Genomic DNA, 17,975 nt, shown 5'->3' with positions numbered 1-17,975 from the left:
GGAAAAAAAGAAATCAATTGTACAAAATAAAAGTAGTTTGAGTTCTGAAAGCTGTTTGATGCTCTTCATGTTCTTACCAACTAATACCCTCATCTAAATTTGAATCCCAGGTACGTTTTGACCTTATCATAGAGAGTCCTATAGTCTCACATGAGAATTACTGTGCTTGTTCTAAAAAGATTATGTTCCAGCAGGCTTGCCAAAATTTGATAGCTACAAATAGGGAGCTCTGAAAGCAGAGAGGTGGGGGAGGTAATTCCTTTTAATTCTACTGCAGTGTCTTGCATTAAGGTAGACAATGTTACCACTTTGCTGCCACAAGGCAGACATGGCACTAAGTAGGAAGAATGAGCAATCACGGAGCCCCACTGATTTAATTTCCAGTGGGGTTTATGGAAGTACCAAAACATGATGTAGCCAAATGTTCCTAGAAGTATGAAGTAATTTAATTTGTTCCATCATTACAAGAAATTAAAGCCAAGCACAATTACATCCCAGTAGTAGAAAGAACCCATTAAATTGCCATTGTTATTGACTGAATGAAGTGAGTTTTCTGATTACCTGGACCAGCCACATTTTAATTTTTGTCTGTCCATTTGTTGCAAATTACATTAGAGGACCTTAACTGATTTTGACAAAATAAGCTACATTATTACAGTGCAATTTAACCTGAGAAGCTTAAGTTTAATTACTAGATTAGAGTTTTCAAGTGAACATGTCTTCTAGATTTCACTAAATTTAGGGATGTAATTATTAGGGATTCTTTTTTTCTTATGTGAATAAGAAATCCAAGATTAAAGGAAAGACTTAAATTTAGAGAAATGATTTTTTTTTTCTTCTACTAAGAGTCTCTCCAGAGACAGGTGTCTGTCTCTTTCAGGAATGGGCTCACACCTCCCGAATGTCATGATTGAGAGCTGCCTCCACAGAGGAAAGCCCCTGGCAGCATGTAGAACCCACACTTCCACAGGGAGGGCAGTTGGGTGACCAAGTGATGTACAGTCAACTCTCCCATAAGTAGGGTATCCATATAATTTAGCATTCAAACCAGGGCACATTTTAGAGTGAAAGGCAATGCTATTCATAATTACACTGCTGTAACAGACAAAACCTAATGAGTTTCAGGCCGGTTCAGAACAGCAGGCAATAGATATCTAGACAAATAAATGTAACAGTATTTATAGGTACCCAGAGAAGAAAAGGCTCTATAGGACACTAGGAGGGCAAAAAATGGAGATAAGGTCCACTCTACCAGGGATTTCTCTCCCCTGGCACAAGAGTTACTCTAATCATGTGCTATCTCAGCGCACAAGGGTTACATGTCCTTTGAACCACATTCATAATACTCTAACAGTCTGGTTATTGGTTCTCAGGTGCATTAGAAACTATGGAAACATTACAAAGAGGTAGCCCTATTGAGGGAAATGTTCCTTGCTTTTTAAGTTCAATTCAATTCAACAAAAATTTATTGGATACCTTGTATGTGATGACGAGTGTTTAGCATCAGAGATCAAAAAATGAGTTCAATATGGTCCCAACCCTGGTCCAAGTTTGATCTAGTAGTAAACACATCATTGTGATTGAACGGTTAGTGATTTAATGACTTGAAGGGTTAACTTCTGATTTGGCTTTCATGCATCAAGCATAATATTTGCCAGTCTCTATCTTTAGGGGGAACTCCTGCTGGGCGGTAAGCTGGATTTTTCCTAGTCCCCTACTAATGCTAGACAATATGACAAAATAAACAGGCTGATCAGGCTGTTTTAGTGAGATTCTTTTAACCCAGAGGTCCTTGTTTTCCAGACTGCTAATTTATTTTTTTCCAGCAGGAAAGCCCTGTCTGAGCTGTTCTGATCAAATCAGCAAAGACAAGCTACAGAGATTTTAGGCTATCTGGGCTAAAAAGGTTTGCTTATTTGATTAGATGAATAATTGGAGAGCTCCCTCCAGGATTACTATTCCTGATCATATTGATAAAAACTGGAAAGACCATCTTAGTCAGCCAGTATTGGATGTCAGACCTTTAGAGAAGAGAAAGCATCAGAGTGAGCTGGGAACAATCGAAAAAATCCTAACACGTTCTACGTGCCTGTGTGTAAAATTCATCATCATAGTAACTTTATAATCACTTCATATTTTTCAGGCACATGCAGAATACTATTTAATCTTTAAAGCCACTCTATTCTGTAGGTACTCCTTTCCCTATTTTACAAACTAGAAAACAGTCTTCGGTAAGTAAATCAGGTTTTAGGAGGGTCTCAGGCTAGACAGTTACAAAGCTCAGGTTTGCAAACAAGGACTGCCTTACTCTAAAAATTCTTCTCTTGCATTTCAGTCCTTGTAAGGCCACCTCTAGCCTGGCATATCCCAGCATTTGGTCCACTCAAAGATTAAGAGGAGCAGGGATCTGCCAGCCTGGTTTCTGAAGAAAGGAATGAGGGAGGCAGAGCTGGATCGAACCAAACAGATTATTTTCCACTGAGAGTTTTGCCATGAAGGAGAATTATGCTAGCAATGGTTATTTGTGCTGATGGATTCATTTCTAAATATTTATTTTCCCCAAAAGAGCACAGGATCCCAGGCCCACAGGGCCCAGCTCATGGGGAGGAGGAAGAGGCAGGCAATGGGAGCAATAAGTGGGGAATTCAAGCTGCAAAATTTAATTGAGCTCTCAAAAGTGTTTGGTTCTCTTCACCCCTTCATCTGGCAGCCCCAGTTCTTCCCCTCTGCCTCCCACAATTGCCACTTTGTCCTTTTTAAACATTGTCTTCTGAATGCTGTCAGCTTCCAGTTGGTTGAGTTTCTGCGCTTTTGGAGACTCATGCCCATTCTTTCCTCATTTGCCTAGTAGTTGTAGCTCACTACCTCCTTCTCACTCTCACCCCAAGGCTTCTACTTTAGAGAATTTGGAGAGTTAGAGAAAGAAACGACTGTTTTGTGCCTGACGCCTAGTGCCATGAGCTCGTTCTTGGCCCATCTGAGCCACTAGACCTACTCTTCCTGTGGTTCCACACTGTTCCTTGTAACCCAGCCAAGCTTGCAAACTCTGATCCTAAGTCACCAGGTGGAGGGGGCATGGGCATCTTCCCCAGGAAGCCTGGCTGGATCCTCTGAGCTTTTCTGACCTGTGTATGCCTCTGCCATAGCACATGTGAGCATCTTTTGAAGTCACTGCCATTGTTCATTTGTTGATCAATACTTCTAGATTGTGGATGCCTTGAAGCAAGAAATCTTCTCAACTAAGCTCTGTAAATTGAGCGCCTCATATAATATCAGGCTTCTGGTATTACCAGCAGGGTTCTTCTTTGTTGAGAACTAATGAATTAAGCCAAAGTTTAAGTAGACAAAGATGAATCAACTAAAACCACCTCTAGCTTCCCAACTTTGTTCACGGAAAAGGCTCACCACCAGGTAAAACCCAAACAGGTGAAATACGTGAATTCCCTTCAACTTCTCCTGAGTGTGCCCCACTCCCTCCAGCTGGGGTCTTCTTGTCCCTCCTGTGTAGACCTGTGAAAGGCAGGGATTGAGTATATGGAGGGGGGGAGGGAGGAAAGGTGTAGATGATCAAGGGACAAAAACAAATAACCCAGCATGACCAAATATGGAGAAATGGGACTTTGAGGAAACTAGCTGATGAGATGGAGGTAGAGGTGGGGTCAACCACAGGGGATAAAGGAACCCCAGAAAAGGGGAAAACAGCTGAGTTTGCCAGGAATACATTTTTAAGGTTTTAAGGGCTAGAAAGGAAAATAAGGGCCAATTGGAAAGATGTCTTTTTCCTATTCATTTGCCAATGAAAGGATGAGGACATATGGTGGTCTTTGGGAGAGAGCGCTACCTGATCGGTTGAGTCATAGGTAATTGTTAGGTCAACAGGGTCAGATATTTTTGGTGAGGCCACATTCCTCACAGCATGTCTCATAGGGGTCCAGTTGGCCCAGGGACAGCTGAAATCATTTGACCAAGACCATTCCTTAGTATCTGTTGGAATCAGGAAAGGAATCTGTGCCTTTTGACTCCAAATCAAATAGTCTTTCGTTGGCCCCACGTTAGCATTTCAGATTCCAGAAACACTTCTTTATTTCTGTCTTGAAATTTCAAGGTCTGTATGGGCTTATCTAAAATGCCACTCTCAGGAAGGTTTCTGTCACTAATGCTAAGCACTGTTGATATTAGAGGGGCACACTGGCTGCTAAGGCCCATAGACTTAATTTTGCTTGTCCCTTAAAGTGTTTAACTTTTTAAAAAATTAGTTACCAAAATTTTCAAAACTTAAATTTTGCCTTTAAAAATTCAAATGTGGGGAATTTTTTTTGAAAACTCTGAAGATCTGGCAACAGTTGGCAGGAATCCCAACAATCTGCTCTGTCCTCCTCAGTTCCACCCAGTGTGCCCAAGTCCCCACCAACCGTGTCATTCATTCATTCGCATGATCTGCCTGGCTCCTACAGGCATCTTAGTGAGTGATCCTTGCTTTATGTATTCAGCTCCTAAACTTATAGTGCCCTGAGAAAACTCACACATGTGTAGAGAAATAATTTACAAAATATATGCATAGTAGACAGCTCAAATCTTATTATGTGATCTATTTAACTCTCAGTTGAAGTAGAGAAGTAGAGGGAGAGTTTTTATTACAAAGAGGGTGGAAGAGAGAAGAGGAAAACAAAACAACGATTATTAAGCTAGGTGATGTCTTACCAGAGTGTTTTCCAACTCATTAGTGCATTTCAACATCAATTTGGTGTGTCACAATCAATATTTTTTAAAATTAAGTAAAATGGAAAACATCAGAGTGAATTATACATAGGAAGGGTAAATGTAATTTCATGTTAAGTTCTGTTTCAATTCTTTATATACTGAATCAAATATATATCTGTGTATGTGTATGTGGCATATACTATTTCAATTATATATAGATTTCCTTTATATTGTATATGTATAATAATTGTTGGTTGGTTTCATTGAAGTTGAAATGCATGGTTTGTTAAACAAAGACTATAAACAAATTTTTCCATGACTATTATGTATGTAACACACAGAAGTTGCTTTTAATAGGAGTCCACTCCCACTGCTTTTTAAACACATACAGGTATCAAAACATTCTTGTACATATTTTTTACACTGCTAGGAGTCACCATCCACATGCCTTCAAAAATGAGCACAATTAACAATAGTATTCATTGTACCTCCTACTTTAAATAAATCTACTGGGTCATAGTATAAGTATACTTTTTACTGTAGTTTACTGTTTAAAAAAAGTTTATAAGCCACTGACTCTTCTCACGTAATCCTCCCCAAACCCCTGTGTGAGTGGAGTCTGGGGCTTCAGAAGAAGATGGTGGTCTTCACAGCAGTTGAAGTTCCCCGTAATGTTCACTTGTTCTCCAAGGTCACGAAGAATACCAAAAGGAATGGTCCAAATAGCTGGGGCCTTAAGTTGATGAAGAATGAACACTTTCAAAGTGGACAGGTGCAATTGTTGGGTCAACAAGGACAAATTTGAAAAATAGAATATACAGATTGAAATAAGAATATAGACTTAAATATTCAGAAGCTTCTCCACTGGTTAAATTTATGATGAAAATTTATATAACTGGAATAAATAATTCTGAGTGAAATAACAGATACAGTGAACATAGCAGTGTTAGCAAAAATGGAAAAATTCTTAAAATTTAATTCAGCAACTTAAAAATTATCCTTTAAGAGTTAAGATATATATTGCTGCTTGAAGAAAATATGAAGTCACAGAAGGACACACATGCAATAGTTAATTTTAGTAAATCTCAAACTTGTCTTAAATCAAAAACCTAATCATATTAATATCTTAATTGTCACAATGCAGAATGTCCACACATTAAATAATTCTAGCTAGTAAATAGGCCATGGCGAGTTATACAAATACATATGTATATATAATATATGTATACCCATTGTGTTTTCACACATTGGGAAGAAATATTGTTTTTCTTTTCTCAAAGAGCTGTCATGTAAGTGCAAAGATGGAGTACTCAAAATAAAATTTGGGCTTACAAGATCAGGGCATGGCAAGAATTGTCCAGATTGCTGTTTAATAATATATGTCTCTAAAATCTCATCTTAAGGATGAAAAAAACATAAATGGCGTGGCTTGTGCATCTTGCTTACTAATATGACTGCAATTTAAATTATTTAAAGTAGCAGGTACCATTAATATTGTTGCTAATTGTGTTAATTTTCAGAGAAATGAAAGGGCTATTAGTATCAAAAATAGGTAAAAGATTTTTGATAAGTTTGATTGTGTTTTTAAAAAGAGATGGGGAGGAGATGGATTGCTGTTACAGGCAGCTATTCTGTGTTACATGTATCAGATGATAAATATTTATATTTTTAAACAAGTCATGCATTTAGATTGAAATGAAACCAACAAAAGGGAAATAAGGTTATGGATACATGACTTTTAGATTAAAGTTAGTTTTAAAATTAAAATAAAATGTGGAAAAATGGCCTGGAGTCCACCTTCTAAGGAAGTATTTTTAGCCCTATTTTACAAAATGGTAAAATTGAGGTACAGAGAAGTTAAATAACTTGCCCAGATTTCCCACATGGTTGGTAAGTTGCAGAGCCATCATTTGAGCCTCTGTCCTCAATGTCATGTACTTTTTATTGCTCATAGCTGTCATAGTAGGCAACTAAAATGGATACTTCCCAAACTCTGCTTATTGTTGTGCCTCTGGACTACTACAATGGCTTCTTAATCTCCTTCCTTCTCTCTTCTCCATTTTATCTTCATGGGCTACCAGTGCACTTATTCAGTTCCCACAATATCCATTAGCTCATGGCCACACATTTAAGTATTCAATTCTATTTCCTTTCTCCTCTCTAGAAGGAATCTACTCCACCTAAGCCATTTACCGCCCACACATGTAACTTTTATTCAGGCTCCAGACATTTCTTCTACCTGAAAAGAATGCCAGCTGACTCCTTCCTCCCATAGCCACTCAAACCACAGACTTCCTTGAAAACCTACATCCAGGTTCACCTTCTTTCTGTAACCCAGCACACTTAGCTGCAGTCCATACCTCCCTCTCCCTGCTCTGAACTACAGTGGCACTCCCAGGCTGAAAGATTTATATGCCACCTTACACTATAAGTTCCTTCACAGGCGCAGGCCACTGAATCTTTCATGTTCTTGTATTTCACAGCAACTAGCACATCAGAGAGGCTTAATAAATATGCATGGATTTTTGTTTACTGTTCTCTTTCTGGAGAAAAGAAAGAGAGAAAGAAAAGAAGGAAGGGAGGGAGGAAGATTATTCTCTGACCACTTCTCAACAGCATATGAAGTCAGGAAAAGGGAAAGAAAATGTCTTTAGTGCAGATTTCAAACATGTAGGAGTCTACAGAACACATGTGTTTATGTCTTGGACTCATCTGACATATAGGTATAGGTGTAGGACAAAATTTTTATGCTTCAAAAGATGATAGTTGTTGTATGAAAAAAAATATTCCAAAGTCAAATAAGTTTAGATAATGCTTGTTAAATGACATTAAATAGGGTTCTTTGCTATAAAGTTTCTAGCTTTTGGTAGGTTAATGCCCAATAGAAATCACTGCAGAGAGGCTACATATGCATTTCCCAAGCTTGTTTGACTACAGAACTTTATTAGTAAGGAGAATCTTTTAGGGATAATGTTGATTGGAACATTATTTGGGAAATGTTTGGAACGATCCTCCCAGTAACCTCATCAAGTGATGCTCTGTCATTAACCAATGACATGTCTTATACATATTTTTCATACACAGTGACTTGGCATAATTTGGTGTGGTCTTGTGAAGGTTATTCTAGATCTTAGATTGTTCATTTACATTCAGCTCAGAACTGGTTAATGATTGAGAGTTGATGCTGATGATAGGAAAATAGTAATTGTTTTAGGATTGAGAACCTGTGAAAAAGGAAGGAAACACCCATGTATTAACTACCTTATTGCAGATCAACTTATTTACACAACTCTGTAAAGTCGGGTAGTATAGTTACTATTGACTGAATGTGAGATGCAGTCCTTGAGGCTTTATATTTCATATGCATTTCTCATAAAATCCTGTAGCTCCCACCTTATACAATGGGCTCAGGGCTTTAAATGGCTAATTTAAGACAACACAGTTAGAAAAATAGCAGAGCTGGAGTTCAAATTTTGGATGGCTCAAAAGTCCATGCTCTTTCTGATCTGTCACTTACTTCCCATGAGGAAATGTTTAGGTTGTAGATCTTTGCATGCATAAATAAGAGATTTCTTATCCAAATCTAAATCTCCCTAGATATTCTTGTATAACTATAAAACTAATTCCTCTTATTTAAGTTTGTGTATGGCACCCATTCATAAACAAGTAGATAAGCCAAGTATACCTGATATAATCTTGAGTTTTGAAATTTATTCTATAATGCATATACATTTAACAAATACAGAATTACCAGCAGGCCAATATAACTTCTCATATATGTTACTTATAACAAAAATAATGAGTCTAAAAATTGGACATAAAAAATTACCTTTCTGAGACTCTGTTCATAGCCTGTTTAAAAGGGTCTAGTCTTTTTTAAAAACCTGTTATATATTTTTAACTCAGCCTTCAATGCCTTTAAATTGAATGAATATCTCTTTGGCATTAATTCTCCTCATAGTGAGAGAGGGTAAATGCTAAGCAGAGACATGAGAAATTGAAAAAAGAAGAAGAAAGAAGACAGCAGAGATAACTGATTCCGAATAGAAGATTCTAGGGCAGTGCTGATTAAAACAATTACTTTCTCTTCTTCATTCAGAAAGCAATTCTTAACTTGGAGTCCTTGGTGACTCCAGTGAGGTCAGTGAACACTTTTAGAATAAAAAATATTGGTCATACTGAACTTATGTTCACTTTTCAGGGGATGCTTGCATCAGATGTACCTTTAGTGTATTCACCTGTTTCTCCCAAACCTCATACCTGTATATCAATGGATTTGTTTAAAATTTCACCTAATTTTGTAAAGATTATTCTCTCTATATAGACAGTATGTATATAGAGTATCTTCCCTTCACTAAGACACCATGGTCTGCTTGACGAGTTCTAAGTTCTGGCAATGTTAATTCCTGATACTGTTTAAAAGGAGAAAAAAGGCAGAGTTTGAAAGCAAGAGATTGAGAATGAGAGATAGAGATGAACACACCTAGGCAGCCATACCCAGGACAGTACTACTGTTTAAATCTTACTTGGAAAGAAATATTCTTATTTGATAGCAAACAAGCATACTTACCGGTTAATCACTCACAAAGATGTGTGGAGTCCCTGTACAGGTCAGGAATTCTAGACATGTATAGAAAGGCCTAGACATAAATATAAAAATAATATAAGAAAAATTATAGAGACGGAATGCAACAAATTGTGTCCAGGTGGAAGAATTGGCTAGGAAGGGCAGCCTTAGATGGGATAGTCTCAGATGGGAATACAAGAGAGTTTGGAAAGATATTGAAAATCCAGCTGGAAAAAAAAAGCTTACGTGAACACAAGAAGTGTAACATTAATATAAGTGGAGGGAGTTTGGGCAGCAGGTTCTTGAGCAAAGGAGTAACACATTAAAAACAAGGTGTAAGGAAGATTATTCTGACTTTCTAAACTGGACTTCGGTGTGAAAAAGTGAACCCAAAAAGACCCAGTAGTAGGCTATTACATGAATCTAGAAATATATAGATAAGGATTTGACTGAAGGTGGTAATTACAGAGATTGAGTAGAAATTGGTAAGTCAATTGACAAAGTATTAGATGGTAATATGGTTGGGGTAGGAGTACAGATAAGCAGAGATGAGTGTAATGTACCCCCACACTTTCTATTTGTCAATAGCTTTATTTCTTAGAGTATGTCTGTTTCAAGAATTAAAATATCTGCAGCTGGTATACAGTTGAGCTAAACATACAGAATTCCAGAATTGTAGTAGTAGATGGGACTTTTGACAGCACCTAGTCAGCTCAGGAATTCCCTCTACAATAATAGCTGACACCATCCAGGTTATCTAATAGTGGACAACCTTAAGACCCATATTCAACCCAGATAGCCACATCAGAAATCAGAGAATGAGTGAATGTTAGAGCTGGGTAGGCACTAGAGCATCTACTCAAATTCTTTATTTTCTTTAAAAAATGCTTTGTGCAGTCATTGACAAAGATAAAGATGCAAAGACTATGTTATACCCTAAGCTTGATTGTATATGATGAAAACAAAGATATCCTCTTAACAATCCCCCCACAGGAATAAAATTGATTCCTAAAGTAACAAGAGTATGCAAATAACATAAATAGTTGTAATACTTTTTTAAAAGCCTGCTTGCAAATTTTTTTATTGTTACTTTATTGAAACAACTTCTCAGACAAAAACTTCCTTACTAGCATTCTTTAACACCCCCTTTAAGTCTTGTGTTGTTGAAATATGAGTTTGGAATGAAAATTATCTTAGCATTAACCTGTGGGTATATACACTTTGTGTTGAATACCAGCAGCAGAGCCTTGATATTTGTCTTAGTCAGCTCAAGCTGCTATAACCAAACACCATTAACTGGGCTGCTTAAACAATAAACATTTATTTTTCATGGTTCTGGAGGCAGGAAGTCTGAGATCAGGGTGCCAGCATGGTCAGGTTCTGGTGAGGGCCCTCTTCCAGGTTGTAAACTGCCTCCTAGACTCCTGGTTGTATCCACATGGCAAAAAGGGTACAAGCTTGCTCTCTGGCCTCTTCTTATAAGGGCACTAATCCCATTTATGAGGACTCCACCCTCATTACCTAATCACCTCCCAAAGGCTCTACCTCCAAATACCATCACATTGGGGATTAGCTTTCAACATATAAATTTTGGGGAGGCACAAACATTCAGTCTGCAACAATATTCCCCTTTGAAATTCCCCCCCTTTTTTGCCTGAGAGGTTCTTCTCTTACCTTTCTGCAGCTTCTCCTTCTCCTTCAGGCATTGCCTAAGACTTTCTCCTTATCCGATCACCAGCATCTTTACTGGTCTTTATTCTTCCAACCCTCCTTTTACACTATTCCCAGAGTAATTTCTGAAATGCAAATCTGACCATGTGATGCCCTAGCTTAGATGTTAAATGGTTCCTTCAGGAAAAAAAAACATAAACTCCTAGAAGAGTATACAAGCCCTCCAAGACTACTTCCCCATCTTTATCTTTGCCCATTGCCTGACCTAAACTTTACATCCTTATCTGCTCATAGCTACCTAAATGGCCTATGTTCTCCAATTGGACTCCTTCACACTGAATCCCTGCCCCTTCTCTTGAATTTATTTTTTACTTTCTGCCCACCCTAAAAACTGTTCCAGGTAACTATTAAGTTTCTGGACCCCTAGGTTTTTCCTAGGTATTAGTTGATAGGCTCATTTGAATTAATAGAATTATTTGCATTTAGGTTAGAGACTTAAGTCCAGGGGGAGGAGAAGATTAAATGGAGGAAGAAGAGAAACAAATCTATTAGATAAGCTATATAAGTTTATTTAACTCTCAATCTGTCACTTGAACTAAAATAACCTAAAGCTTCTTGTTATTATCTTCAATCTGTAGGTGAAACAAATAAGGCCCAGAAGGATTAGGTGAATTGCCTGCAATGGTGGCTTATATGTAGGAGAATAGAGATGGGAAACTTTTCCCACTCTTCTAGTTTCCTTCAAGGACTAATATTGCTTACAGGTACACACATGTCACGCAGAGCCCCCAACCCAGACGTCTAATTAAACGTGGCTATTACAATGCCTTTGACAGAGCCCTCCCTGTTTTTACATTGAGTTCCAAAAGCCTTCTTCTTTTTCTCTGGCTCGTCTCTTCAGTGTCAGCTCAGGCAGACATTTCTGCTTGGACCATCCTTGCCTTCAGGCTCAGTCCCTTTGATGAATTAAATCAAAACAAAATAAGAAATGTCTTTAACTCAGCATTTTGTGCCTTCAGTAACCTTATTAAAGACTAGAAGGGAAAGAAAAATTTACACAGTAGTTACTCAGTAGACCAAGCTGACTCCTTTCTCTTACACACACACACACACACACACACACACACACACACACACACACACACACACACACACACACACACTCATTCCCTCTCCAGCAACCAGCATTCTCTTCCCTTTCCTATGTATAAGAGGCACAGATTAGTTCTGCCCAAATTGGAGTTCCTTGAAGTCTCACCTTCTGCCATAAAGTAAATTTATCAAATACTTTCATGCAAACAGGCTCTTCCTGAAAGAAATTCTGGTGAATATAGTTTTTTTCTATCTTGTTACAGTATGATTAAAAATTTGATGATTAGAAGGTTGTAGTTTTTAAGAGCAAGAAGCCCACCCCTTGTCAAGTCACACTAGGCCCAGTATATCGTGGGAACGTAGGCCCACGTAGGACTTTATTTACAGAGATAGGTAAGAATGATCATTAGAGAAGCAAATGGTCTATAAATTATTTAATTTTATTCTAGCAATAATATGGTCAAAGATAATGGCCTCACTGACTTCAACCTTACCTCCTGCAATCCCGTTTATTGCACAGCGCTAGAATTTCTCATCCAATATAAAATCAGATCCCATATCATACAGCACTCTGAATCACTCAGTGGCTCCTAATCTTACAGAGTCCAAAGCTCCTAGCTACAGATGCCTGACAAGACTTCTGCAGATTTTGCAGATTTCTCTAGCATCCTTTTGCCTGAGCAAGTTCCTACTCAAGGAAATATATGTTCCTTTTTCTACATACACATACACGCCTTGTTGGTCATAGGTCCATGTGTTTGCTCATGTTATTTTATCTTAAAAATCCTTCCTGCTCTTTTCACTTACTTCCTATTCCATTCTTTAGGACTTGGCTTTTTCTCACTCTACCTCTGTCCCAGTCTGATTTAAATAGCCCCCTTTTACTGTCCTATAACCACTTGCTTCCTTCTGTCAGAATGCTTTCTACAGTCTAGTGTGCTGAAATTGTCTTCAGTGCTAGATAAGGGACACACTCTCGGTGATCTTGTTTCTGCAAACTCTAATAAAGCACATGACACATAGTTGCTGCTAAATAAATGTCGAGTTACTAGTGGGACTAGAAGTCAGTGAAAGCTAATCCTGTGTTTATTTCATTTAAAATATTTTACTAGAGCCTTAGGCAGCACTAGAAAAAAAATTGTAAGTGGTGGGAAGATTAAAAAAAAAAAAACCCTCAAGAAATTATGCACAACTCCACTTCGGAAGTTTTTTGAAGTACTAAGTAAAAGTTTATATATTTTATAAGATTTTAGAAAACTTCAAAACAAGAACTTGATGCCAGAGATACACTTAGAAATGAGAGCAGCTTGCCACTGGCAAGCTCTGCTTAAACCTGTTACATGTACACATTGAAAGAGAATCTAAAGCCTTCATGTATTTCCCATCAGATAAAATGTATAGAGGAAAAAATTAAGTCAGCAAAAGTTAGAGCTAACCTGCAAAAATCTTTTGCTGTGGCAAACTCAAGGGGTGACTAGCTCAAAGCAATACATGGTAAAATAGAAATCATTTTCTGCAATTCTACCTACTTCAGACATTTCCAACTCCCTCCTAAGGAACAAAGAGGGAATTTTGGTAGGAATTAGGAGAGCAGAAACTGGAATTGGTTAGGAAAATACATATTTAAGCAGTGCTCTTAGGAGCTGTTTAATGCAGTTTTTTATTTTCAGAAGTCTGAACCTGCAGTTATAATTTTTATTATTTTTTTAAATTAAGGGCAAACAAATGGTATCCAAAGTGATATTTTTTTTTATTTCTTCTTTTCATTTATACCAATAGGTCTGTCTAGGAATTATGGCAAACTTATACAGACCTTTAGCAGACCTTCAAGTGTTGGCAAAGAAACCAACATCCACGCGGTTACACCTCCTTTAGAGTGGATCCTTTTACCTCAATGGCCAACAGCACTGTATATTGTGGGTGAGAGTAATGGGCTGAACATGTCACAAAAAAAACAACCCCAACCTCTAGCTAACTGCTGTGGCTCTGAGGTGATTCCTTTTTTGCTTTGCAACAGGGAGCTGCTGCTTCAGCATCTTCTCCTGGAGCCTCTGGAACCGTTTCAGGCTATGTGTCAAGGGAACCCTTGAGCCCATCACAATGACGGAAGCCAAGTGCTGGCCCGCAAGAATTGAGAACTGTTTGTTCACAAAAGAGCCTGAGCAGAACACGGGTGTTACATAGTTCAAGGGTGCCTTGAAGAAAGCCAATGCTGTATAGGAGGGGACTTCCAGGCTCAAGTTATTTCTTGGTTGCTGTTCCATAGCCCTCTCCTAGTCTTTAGGGAATGTAGCCAATAGTTTTTGCTTGGATTTTTTTTTCTCTTTAGTTCCTTGACTTAGCAAGATTTTGGACAGTTAAATAGAAGAATTTTCATATATTTTTAAGGAGAGCCACAGTGTATACTACTCTCTGGAAGGAAAAGTATTTTATTAATGAATGCAGTATGTGTTCTTGGTAAAAGCCAAAATTAAACTGGCTCACTGTTTTTGTCCTGCTAGCTGTCGACATTTAGGTGTGTTGTTTGGTGTGGTGACTCAATTTCCTGTAGGATAGCTGACAACTCCACATTGAGGTTTTTTTGGTAGGGATGAAAAGGTCAGTTACTTGATGTCTTAGCACATTTGGGGTTAAAATTCCTAAAAGTGAAGCTTTAATAATGATGCTGAAAACCTGTGGCTAGCCATATTGCCTATTAACATAGGAGTTTGAAAAAAAAGTAATAGTCTCAGCTCTCTGCTAATATCAGGAATAATTATTTGGGCAACAGTTTTACAGAATAAACTATTCTTTACTCTGTTGTTAATAATTATTTTCTTACTGGCTACATAGATGTGTTTTGGTGACTTATTTTTCAGTCTTCAGATTTATATAATACATGCAAAAGATATTAAAACTTAAAATACATGTTTACACCACATTATGATCATACCCAATCCTGATTGTCAAAATGGCTATAATGCCTGACTTGGACATCAAATGGATATTCTGGAAAAAATTGCCCCTCTTGTTGTTGTACTGCCTTCTTAAGAGCAAATCCTGTATCTAAGCACATGATGTCTTGAGGCGTTAACCTGAAACTTTCTTGAATTACTTTTCCACATTAAAAAATAAAGACTGAAATATAATACGTGGAGCCACATCCTGCTAGGTCAGAGGCCTGAATTTGTACTTTTGATTTCTGAAAAGCTTTGGGAAGTTGGTAAAGGTGGAGGAGGGGACTGTTTACTTACTTCCTGGGAGGTCCCTGGGGGCTCAGGCTTTGAGAAAGTTGGAGTGCAGGGGAGAGGACTTTGGAAAGCCAAACCTTAGAGAGGACTCCTGGCTTCCAGATGTAACCAGTGAGTGAAAAAATGGCAGTGAACAAATCTCAGACACAATAGCTGTATGCGACTTTAACCCACTGGATATGCTATGGACAATTAAAATGACCATAAAATAATTTCCTACATTCCTATTTTATATACTATAGGGAGGAAAAAAGCCAAAACCAAACCAAACCATATAGTAGATACACTACGATGGCAACTTGATAATACTATACTTGCAAATGTAAGGTATTCAGTAAAATGAAAATGATTGTGTTATGGTCACAGGCTGAATTATTGCTCATGATCTTCAGGGTGTAGGATTACAAGGGACTTTCTAATGTCAGTGTTTAATGTTTCAATTTTTGTAACAACCATGTAATATTTTTACATTCTTATAATTAAGGAAAAGCTATACAAAAAGGTAGTTTATACTGACCATTTAAAATTATCTTTAAAGGTTGTTTCTTTTGTTAAGGAATAAAGCTTCGATCTTAAACCTTAATTCACCTGGCAAGGTTTAGGCGTTGTTTGTTCACCTAAAGTATATATTTACAGAGGTTGTTGTAGGTAAAAAAAAAAAAAAAAAAGTAGAATAAAAAAGGCAAATTTTAACCTGGAGTACTCAAAGTGAATAGTAAACAGTTCAAGAATTCTTGATAACAATAAGCCACAGGACACATGTAACAGATACTTTGAAAGTTATTCTAACTTTTACAAATTTTATATAAAAATCTGTCTGGAAAATCCCAGAAGCCTGAGTTTCAGTCCATGAATTTCTTTGTTGTGCCACTGATCAGTTATGGAGTCTAAATTTCAAGGGCAGAATTTCTTCTCCATCAACACCTCAGATTTGAAGACAAAGAAAAGGGATTCCACCACTTCATGTAAGCTCTTTAATATCTTCTACTGATAGTTTTATAAGATGGACTCTTGAGAGTTTGAGTTTTTCCCCCTCTGAATGGTTTGCTCATCACACGCAAATGTAGTAAAGTTCTTCGGCAACTGACCAGTTTAGGAAGAGTGCCCGGTTCCCCGGGTTAGCTTTGGTAAGTAGAACCGGCTTCCCTATGATGCCTTTGGATATGGTCTTTTAATTTTCTCATGTTCGTAGTGTATTCTGCCCATGGTGGGTAGAAACACCCTGCCAGATTTTCTTCCTTGGCACCACAAGATCATCTTGGTCTTGTGCAATATCACAGAGGAAGGGAGTACTTATGTAAGACGTGTGTAAATTCTCCTTACCACGTGGTTCATTCACGTTGCTGTTACTTTAAGGTAACTACCAGGCAATGCTTAATGTGAAAATGCAGCATATTGTCCTATCTGTGAATTCTAAAGTCTTCAAGACCCCACAACATTGCATATTTTGTTTGCCTGTTTATGTCCACCTCAAAATTTAAAAGTCTGGTACTTAGTAGGGGCTGACCTAGGTACAGAAAGAATCTGGTCTTCATAGAAATGCTATTATTCCCACAACCCTGCCTCCTTGAAGTAGGTAAATCGGAAACCCTCAGAAACGGTGGTTGCGCGGGTCCTAAATAACCCTGTTTGTGCCGCCTGCCAGCCTCTCCCCTGAAACTTCGCGGGAAGCAGCGAGCGGTGGAGACGCGACGGCTCTGGCAGTCGGGGTGACCGGGAGGGGCAGCGGCTCGGCGGGGCGCGTGGGGCTCCCGCGGGGCAGGTGCGCGGCCGCGCGCGCCTGCGCGCCGGGTCCGTCCTGAGCCCCGCGGCGAGCGCGACCCCGGGCGGCGGGCTGCGGGCGCTCCACGCCGGGTTTTCCGCAGCTCTCGTGGCACAGACGGCCCCACAGCGGCTCCACAGACACACTCGCGCTCACGCCGGGGCCTCCCCGGCTGCGCTTCAAAGCGAGCGGCGCCCGGCCGCGCCGGGTGATGGCACGGCGGGGCGGCGCTGGGGCTGAGGGGAAGGACGCGGCGGGTGGCACGGCCAGGCTGTTGCGATTCGGAATCCTTTTCAAGGGGGTTGAGGAGGAGCCAGGCAGCGCCGAGGGCCGTGAGGGGCGTGAGGGGGAGTGTTCCCGGAAAGCCGCGGCGATGGAGCCGCGCTGCGCCCGCCGCCCGAGGAGTTGAGAAAGAAAACAGGAAACGTGGTGGCCGCGCACCCGGCCGCGGCTGATTCATTCGCTTCAAGTGCCGCGCGGAAGGCTCGGCAGGCGGGGCGGGCTCGGGGCCGGGGACCGGGGAGACCGGGCCGGGGACCAGAGCTCCCCCGCGGGGCGGGCGCTGAGGCGCGCGCGCCACCGCCTTCGCCGTCCTCCAGAGCGGGGCTCCGGGACGGGGACTCCGGCCCGCCGCGCCGCCGTCACAAGTCGCACCGTGGGTTTTCCGCCCGTGTCCCCGCGTAAAAGTTGGCTTGCCGCTCTTTGCGCGCCCTTCTTGGAGGATAACCGAGACGCCAAGCTGGAGAGATTTTGCCTTCCCGAGGCCGGCCGCCCCGCCAGCAGAGCCCCGGCCCCCGTCGCGCTGCCGGGCTCGGCAATATGAAGGAGCAGCCCTCATGTGCCGGCACCGGGCGTCCGAGCATGGCGGGGTACGGCAGGATGGCCCCCTTTGAACTCACTGGCGGCCCCGTGAAGCGCTTGAGAACTGAGTCCCCCTTTCCCTGTCTCTTCG

At 39.9% G+C, this 17,975-nt stretch overlaps 1 protein-coding gene across 12 annotated transcripts in view; it reads left to right on the top strand.

The window, feature by feature from the left end:
* Positions 1-17,975, top strand: part of PDE4D (phosphodiesterase 4D) — a 1,287,470-nt gene that overhangs the window by 1,211,860 nt on the left and 57,635 nt on the right. Inside the window, exon 1 of one of the 12 annotated variants that reach the window (XM_045566001.1) lies at positions 17,156-17,892. The exons of the other annotated variants lie outside the window; for them this stretch is intronic. The gene's annotated coding sequence lies outside the window, so the exon portion shown is untranslated. Of the gene's footprint in view, positions 1-17,155; positions 17,893-17,975 lie in introns of those variants that run through there. 12 annotated transcript variants of the gene reach the window in all.

The sequence above is a fragment of the Lemur catta genome, chromosome 12 (genome assembly GCF_020740605.2).
Source record: "Lemur catta isolate mLemCat1 chromosome 12, mLemCat1.pri, whole genome shotgun sequence".
In the NCBI taxonomy this organism is placed as follows: domain Eukaryota; kingdom Metazoa; phylum Chordata; class Mammalia; order Primates; family Lemuridae; genus Lemur; species Lemur catta.
Note: the sequence above shows the minus strand (reverse complement) of the source record. Positions and strands in the feature narration are given on the sequence as shown.